Raw genomic sequence first — 8,233 nt, 5'->3', positions numbered from 1 at the left:
TAAACTTTATATACTTTTTTTATTTCATATTGTGATTTAAAATAATGTAATTCACAATATTTTTTTAATAACAATAAATCAAAAATTAAACAAACTAATTATAATTAAAATAATACCTTTGTTTAAAAATTAGCTATAGTAATATATTTTATTACAAATAATAATATTAAATTAATAATTACATAAACTACTAATAAAAATTCAAAACTCACAATAAAATGCATTTAAAGTCAGAATAATAGATTTAAGATTAACTAAACATTCGTTAATTAATAATTATCTAAAATTATATAGAAGTTTGAAAATGAATCTCAGTAAATGATGAAATTAATTAAAATTAAGAAAAATACTTTTTTTGTATTATAATTATAAAAAGTATTAAAATTATTGAATTATAATTTTTTTTGCATTTCAAGAAGTGTAAAAATATTTTACTAGTTGATGTATTTGCTCACTATGTGAATATTAATAATTAGTATTAGTTTTAGGCTGGATTACATTTAATTGAAAGTTAAAATAATACAAAATTATATTTTAACATCAATTTTTATTTAATATTTTTTTAAAAATTAAAACTTTTTTATAAAAAAACGATTAAAAAAATAATTAGATTTCTCTTCATAAAATCTTTTTTTCTATTCTATGAATAGTCTAACAAAAATATACAATAATTTCTGTTTACATTTTTTGTTCCTAACTTAAAATTTAAAAAAACGATTAAAAATAATTGTGTGTTGAGCGGTGGATGGTTCAATTTTGTTTTCTGGTGTATTTTTTCTATTGAGTTTGGAACTATGTAAATGTTTAAAACTGTTTATTGGTGTAAGGTGTGATTTTAACATGTCATCCGAGCATGAATCCGGTATGTCCATTCTCTTTGGGAATATTCCTCGAGATGCTGGTTTACTCTCTGCTGGCGTCGGTTGAGCCAGAGAATTTTCATTCTCAACATCTGATGTACTGGGGACATCCATTTTTTGGGGGTATAATTCTGGAGATAATGGATTGCACTCCATTCCTTCCATCATGCGAAATGCCTCCCTATTATTTTCATAGATCTGTAAGAAAATGGAAATTTTCTTGAAATTATAGTGAAATAAGTCTCAAAATATCAAAATAAAGAAAAATAATTCTAACCGTAACGTAATTTCTGAGTAATTTTGTCAAAATTTTATGTTCAATTCAATTTCACTCAACAAAAATATAAAATACCTTTCTTTTTATTGCGTCCGATCGCTTTTCAACATATTTGACTCCTGGATTGTTATTAAGTTCCTATATAAACAAAAAAAAATGTTTTAAATTTACTGTAACATAATATATAATAATTTGAGTCATTCTAATAATCCTAATTGCTAAATGACACATTTAGGTAAGAATAAACGTTTTCTTTGGTTTTACTTAAATTTAGATTTAATGTTATGATAATTTTTACTTGGTTTTCAGTTTAATCTTTAATTTAACTAGATATTAATAAAAATAAACGTACCCTTAAACAAGCATCCTTTCTTGCTCCCTCGACTTCGCTTGAAACATCTAAGTTTTTATAGAACTTTGCCACGAAATATTATTTTAAACCCTAAATAAAAAAATATAAATATTTAATAAACATTGAATTTAACAATCATTAAATAAAAAAGAAGATAAAAATGTAAAATCTGAGAACTCTAACACTGTCTATAAAATTAATTGTGAAAATTGCTCTGCATGTTATGTGGGACAATCAAAAAGAATGGTAGGTGTTCGTATTAATGAGCATAAAAACTCGATTTCTAATGTAATTGCTACTCATAACGATTTTTTTAAACATAAATTTGATTGGAAAATTTTTCTCATATTGGACAAAGAAGTAAACTACAAAAAACGTTTGATATCGGAAATGATCCATATTAATTTACAAAAAAATCCGGTTAATAAAAAGGAAGACGTACAAAATCTTAGTAATTGCTATAATCATTTTATAAATGAAATGAAATATTCTTAATCTGTTTGATTTGCCCTGACATTTCCTAAATTTTGTTTACTGACACGGTCATTCACCTCAAGTCAGTTAAATTATACTTCGTGAATTATACATTTTATTTACCAGTGTCGAATTGTAATCGCCACGACAAAGACGTTCCTTTTGGAACCTTTTCTAATTTTGTTTATTTTTTTCGGTAAATAATTTTTTAAAAATAAGTTTATAATTATTAACTTCATATTTTTAAGAATGTATTTTTATTTTAATTATTTTTCTTTTTTTGTTAAATAAATTATAGTTTCTGAAGAGGGCAGCCGCGCTGTCGAAACGTCAAACAACATTTGTTGTTTTATTGTATACACCTGACTCGGAATGATCGTTAAATTCAATGTTTATTAAATATTTATAACAACCGAGTGATAATATCATATAATAATTTTTAAAAAATATAAAGAATTTAGCTTTATATATGAAAAGTATTACTTCATTTTAAATACAAATTTTCTATATATATAAAATCAGTAAGCAGAAGAAGACAGTTTAATATTCCTTTTTTTGTTTGGAAAACCCAACCTACTTATTTAGGTTAGAAAAATCACTCAATAAAATGTTTTTTTTACTTATATCATTTCATTTGTAAGATTACATTAATTTTATTTTAAGTTTTAACTTTTAATTTAAGTAAAAATACCTTTTTTTGGATGACGTCCAATGGTTTTTCCTCATGTCTCACTTCTGGATTAATATTGCCATTGACTTCCTATACAAACACAAAAATTGATTGAGTTTCTTATAATATTAAAATATAATATTATTATATAACACAGGAACACAAAAAAAAGTCAAAACACAGAGGTCACACCCCCTATCCCCATGTTTTTGGGGTCGCTGAAACCGAATATGACCATAAAAATTTTTTTTCATCGGACATTTTCCCGCTTATACCCCCTTACATCTGCTCCCGGGGGTTGGAATTTCAGTTTTAAAAAAAGTGGAGTAGGGTGTCTGTTCCTATGATAGAGACTACAAAAAACAAATTCTTCCCTCCCTTAACCTCCTACAACCCCCTTAACAACCCCGGGGTGAGGGGTCGAAATTCAAATTTTCACGAAAAGTCGATTACGGTGTCTAAACCTACGTTTTTTGGGTCGCTGAAACCAAAAAAGACTACAAAAATTAAATCCTTTCCACCCTCAACCCCCTTAAACCCTCTGCAATAATTTTTTTCAAATAAAACGGATCGATTTTTGGGAAATTGAAAATTAAATATTAATTATCAAAAATTATTCCAGAGGGTTGTAGAGGGTTAAGGGTGGAAAGGATTTGATTTTGGTAGTCTTTTTTGGTTTTAGCGACCCAAAAAACGTAGGTTTAGACACCATAATCGACTTTTCGTGAAAATTTGAATTTCGACCCCTCACCCCGGGGTTGTTAAGGGGGTTGTAGGGGGTAAAGCGAGGAAAGAATTTGTTTTCGGTAGTCTTTTTTGGTTTTAGCGACCCAAAAAACATAGGAATAGACTCCCTACTCCACTTTTTTTTAAACTGAAATTCCAACCCCGGGAGCAGGTGTAAGGGGGTGGTAGCGGGAAAATGTCCGATGAAAAAAAATTTTCATGGTCATATTCGGTTTCAGCGACCTCAAAAACATGGGGATAGGGGGGTGTGATCTCTGGGTTTTGACTTTTTTTGTGTGCCTGTGTAATGTTAAACAATTTATCGACCCAAACAACACCGATGCCCGGTTTCACCAACCTCGATTAAGACATTAACGGACCGTCAAATTTCTACTTGCGTTTCACCAACTTTTAACGGAACGTTATCTCGATTTAACCGATGTTAACTCTAACCGGCCACAAGAGGTCGGTTAACGTACCCTAAACTAAAAAGTGTTTTGAAAAGTGACAGATAATGTAATTCTTGTTGCCAGAAAAATTAATTTTATGAACCATAAGTCAGAGAAATTAAGGAAAAGGTCAAATAAATTTTATTTCAAAGAAATTTTAAATTTGTTGTTAAAAGATACTTGAATTTTTAAAATAAATTTTATTAAAAAATAAACACATTAATTAAAATTTTCTTAAAATTAATACAAGTTTTAAATAATGTTATTTAAAATTCTGATAAAATTGTAAATTTTAATTCAATTGTTAAAAGATTTGAATTTTTAAAATAATTTTATTAAAAAATAATAAAAAATGAATTGAGATTTAATGAAATTTTTATAAAAATAGTACAATTTGTTGAGGCAGTATTAAATTCCCACAATTCAAATGTATATAGGAAAACTGCATAGTGCATAAGTTAAAATGCATACGAGTAAACTGCATTTAAAAAATAAAATCAGTAAATTATCTACTTTCGGTTCACAGTCATCAAAATAAGCAACTCAAAAAGGACAATTTTATTCGAGACAACCATTTAAATTTTTATATCTCAAATTTTTTATTGGATTTTTAATTTCTTTGGACTTTTTGATCAGGACAAAAAACCAAAAATTAAGTTTAAAGTGAAACTCGTGGTCAGTTTAAATTTGTACAGTTATTTAATTTAATGATTTTATTTTTTAAATTTTCATGTGTGAACTTTTCCTGTATACAGCAAAATTGATAGCTCCCTAATTTGATGAATCAATAGTTATTTTAAAACTTATTCAAGTAGGTATTAAATAATTTTATTTAAAATTCTGAAAAAATTGCAAATTTTAATTAAATTGTTTAAAGATAATTGAATTTTTAAAATAATTTTATTAAAAAATTATTTAATTAATTGAAATTTTGTGAAACTGTTTAAAAAATATTACAATTTGTTAAAAATCTTTATTAAAAATTAAAAAAAACAAAGTTTCAAAGAATTTTTATTTAATAATTTATAAATAATTGAATTGACTTGTACAAAGAGTTACAATTACAATTTTTATTAATTAGTAAATTTTAAAATAATTTAAATTAAGTAATTTATTTAATAAAAGTCTAGGAAAATTTTACTTAAAATTCTAAAAATTTAAGTTTTTAAAATATTTTAATTTTGTTATTATTAATTGAATTGAAGATGATTGAAATTTGATAAAGAAGTAATTTAAAGTTTGTAAAATAACACGGGGGTGACTCGAATAAATTGCAGAGTGTCCAATGTGTTGAAAATGGCCACCAGTTGTCGCTGATAGTATCTTTGTCCTATGTAAGTATATACAATGCATTCCGAAATAATATAAAAAGCTGATGAAAAGTAGAAAATAATATTAATAAACTTTTAAATTATTTTCGGGTTTTAAATAACATAAATAATTAATAAATACGCACATTTTTCATTTAGTGCAATTACTACAAAGTATTTAAAAATGAAAATAATTAATATTGTTAAAATGATAGAACTCAATTTTTTCAGATATAATTTCAATAAACCATTTTTAAATACTATTTTTTTATTTTATATACAAAATTGATTGATATTGTTAAAAATATGTACATATTTATATTATATAATTAAATAATTGTATAATTTTATATATTTTATATATGATGTTCGTTATTTTTGGATTTCAATAATTAATATAAAGCTGTTTTTTGTTGTTGTTCAATAATCCACATTTTTTATTTTGAAATTTCAAACGCTCATCTCTAAACAAAACATGATGTATTTTTCTGTTTTTATTTTTAATTTTTATGTTTGAGATGTATAAAATCTGTATGTGAAGGAAGTAATCCACAAATGTAAGTTTGAGGTTATGTAGAAAAACTTTTTAAATTTGTTATTAATATTTAGCCTCTAAAGATACAATGTTAAATTATATTAAAATATTTTTATACATTTTCATTTTCACTTTAGGGGAGACTGGGGTAAACCCGCTCACTTTTTTCAGATCAGCTAAAATCTAGGAAATTATTCTCTAAATCCAAGTTAATTTATATCATTTGAAAGCTTATGATTTCTACTAAAAAAATAAAAAAGAGTTTTTGATTTATCTTTTTTAGTTTTACTTAGAGAAACTTTTTAATAAACATATACCAAATTTCGAAATCACAATTTTCCAGGGTAAACCCGCTCACTTTATCTTTTCAAGACGGAAAAGTTTATTATTTTTTAAATATTAAAGTTCGTCTTATTCCCGTCTTAAGTATGATTTATTATTGATAATTTATGAGTTATATAAACAATTCTATAAACAAAAAATTGGTTTAATTAATAATGAACATAGATTTCATGAATTACAACTATGGATTTAAATAGTGTTATATTTTATTAAGAGAAAGTGAAATGTATTTACAATTTTGGTTTTAATAAGTCATAAATTGTGTTATTGTTAAAATATAATACGTGAAATTATTTTATTCTAAATTTTAAATTTAAAACTAAGTGAGCGGCTTTACCCCGAGTGTATTCCTCACATTTCAGAATAAATTTAATTAAATCTTTTTAAAATAAGACAAAACTATATATGTACTTCGATGAAGGACATCCAATAGCAACAAAAAAAATTTCCCAGATAAATTAAGACTCAAAAATAATGATCGAAAAACTTAAAAATCCAAAATACGTATTTTTTCTGACACCTCTAAAAACATTTGATCGTCTCTGATTCTGTGTCGAATTCATGAAACTAAACGAAAGTTCGTTAATATAAGTTGAATGTTAAGTACTATTCACAGTACCAATATCTCCATCTTAAGTTGAGTTCATAGCGTAAAATCGCTAGTGAGCGGGTTTACCTTGTGAGCGGGTTTACCCCAGTCTCTCCTATATGTATTTTTTGTAAAGTTTTTATTTATTGTTGAGTATTGACAGTTATCATGTTTGCAGTGAATGAAATGCCTGATGAGGTCCATCGTGTATGGATGAAAAGCTTCGCTTTTTTAAATAAATAAAAAATGTGGATTATTGAACAACAACAAAAAACAGCTTTATATTTATATATTTTATGTATAATTTATATATCACTTATATATACAAATTAATCAAATTGTAATTTAGATTTTACTGAGTTTCAAGTTGTAATTTCATTTGCAAATTAAATTTGCAGAAAAAGATTATTAATTAATAAATAATTATTACTGATATTTGTATATATGGGTGATTCTCCTGAAAGTGGGCAATTTCATGTCTTTGAATTATATCTTCTAAACAACTTAACATTTAAATATTAACATTGGACAAACATATTATTTAAACATCACTTATTATACCCTTTATAAAAAACGATAATTTTTTAACACAAATTTAGTGGAAAACAACATTTAACAGCTGGAAAACAGCAATTCAATAAGTCTTTACCTCTGAGTACCAAACTTTAAAGTACTATTACTTATAAAAAAAGAACTATCTTTAATTATTCAATAAATATTATGAAAGATTAACTCAAAAGCTTCAATTTTTATCGATGAAATTTTTTAATACATCAATATAGTTATTGATAATTATTAAAATATAAGTGTCTTTAAAAATCTCCATGCTGGCACGACAAAGGATAAACGTGTATAAATAAACTATAAGACGTGCACTTTTTATATAAAAATCAATTGGAAATTAAAGAAAAAACATGTCACTTTTCAAATCTCCAAGAGAAATTGGAAAATAAATTATATTTTTCATATTTTTAAGAAAAAAACACTAGAAAAACACTGCGTATTTTTATTCATTCCTTTGTCGTGCGCTGTCATAACTTTAATATTTCAATATAAATATCAATAAAAAACGGATGAAAACTTACAGTTTGGTAGGACAAAAGTGTATACCTAGCAATTTTTTTATTTACTTTTGTTTAAAATATGTATTAATGGATTTCGTACAAATTTTCATTGTCGTGGAGTCCTTTGTCGTGTCAAAACATTTGCACGTGGTAGGTGCGAAACAAGTAAAAAGTGTGCCCGTGCCTAAAACTTTTTTTAAAATAGGTAATAAAGTTGAAATTTATCTAATCTTTTCATATATTTTTAAATATAATTTTAAAAATGATAAAAATAAATCATTTAATTCAATTAATAATACCTACATATATAGAAGAAATATGAATTTCAGTGCCCCTCGATGATACGCCTCTGATAAGGTTAGTTTTCCTGTTTAAGGCGCTCGCACAGCTCTACTGCCAGCATGAGAGTAAGAGAGAAAAAACATGAAATTTGAATTTTCTGACTTACTTACTCTCATGTGTTACCATGACAACTATGCATGCATTGGCATGCATGCAGAGCTGTGAGAGCGTCTTTACTTTTCACATCTCATTTCAATTACGCGAAAAGTGCTAATTACACGAAAACTAATGTTTATTAATAAA

At 25.4% G+C, this 8,233-nt stretch overlaps 1 long non-coding RNA gene across 1 annotated transcript; it reads right to left on the bottom strand.

The window, feature by feature from the left end:
- Window positions 1-697: 697 nt before the first annotated feature.
- LOC122506068 lies at window positions 698-2,768 on the bottom strand. Its single transcript, XR_006301969.1, has 4 exons — window positions 2,655-2,768; window positions 1,490-1,579; window positions 1,213-1,275; window positions 698-1,058 (listed from the first exon to the last, which is right to left on the bottom strand). It is a non-coding gene; the product is annotated as an uncharacterized LOC122506068 (long non-coding RNA).
- Window positions 2,769-8,233: the final 5,465 nt, after the last annotated feature.

This window comes from Leptopilina heterotoma, unplaced genomic scaffold (genome assembly GCF_015476425.1).
Source record: "Leptopilina heterotoma isolate Lh14 unplaced genomic scaffold, ASM1547642v1 Lhet_391, whole genome shotgun sequence".
In the NCBI taxonomy this organism is placed as follows: Eukaryota; Metazoa; Arthropoda; class Insecta; order Hymenoptera; family Figitidae; genus Leptopilina; species Leptopilina heterotoma.
Note: the sequence above shows the minus strand (reverse complement) of the source record. Positions and strands in the feature narration are given on the sequence as shown.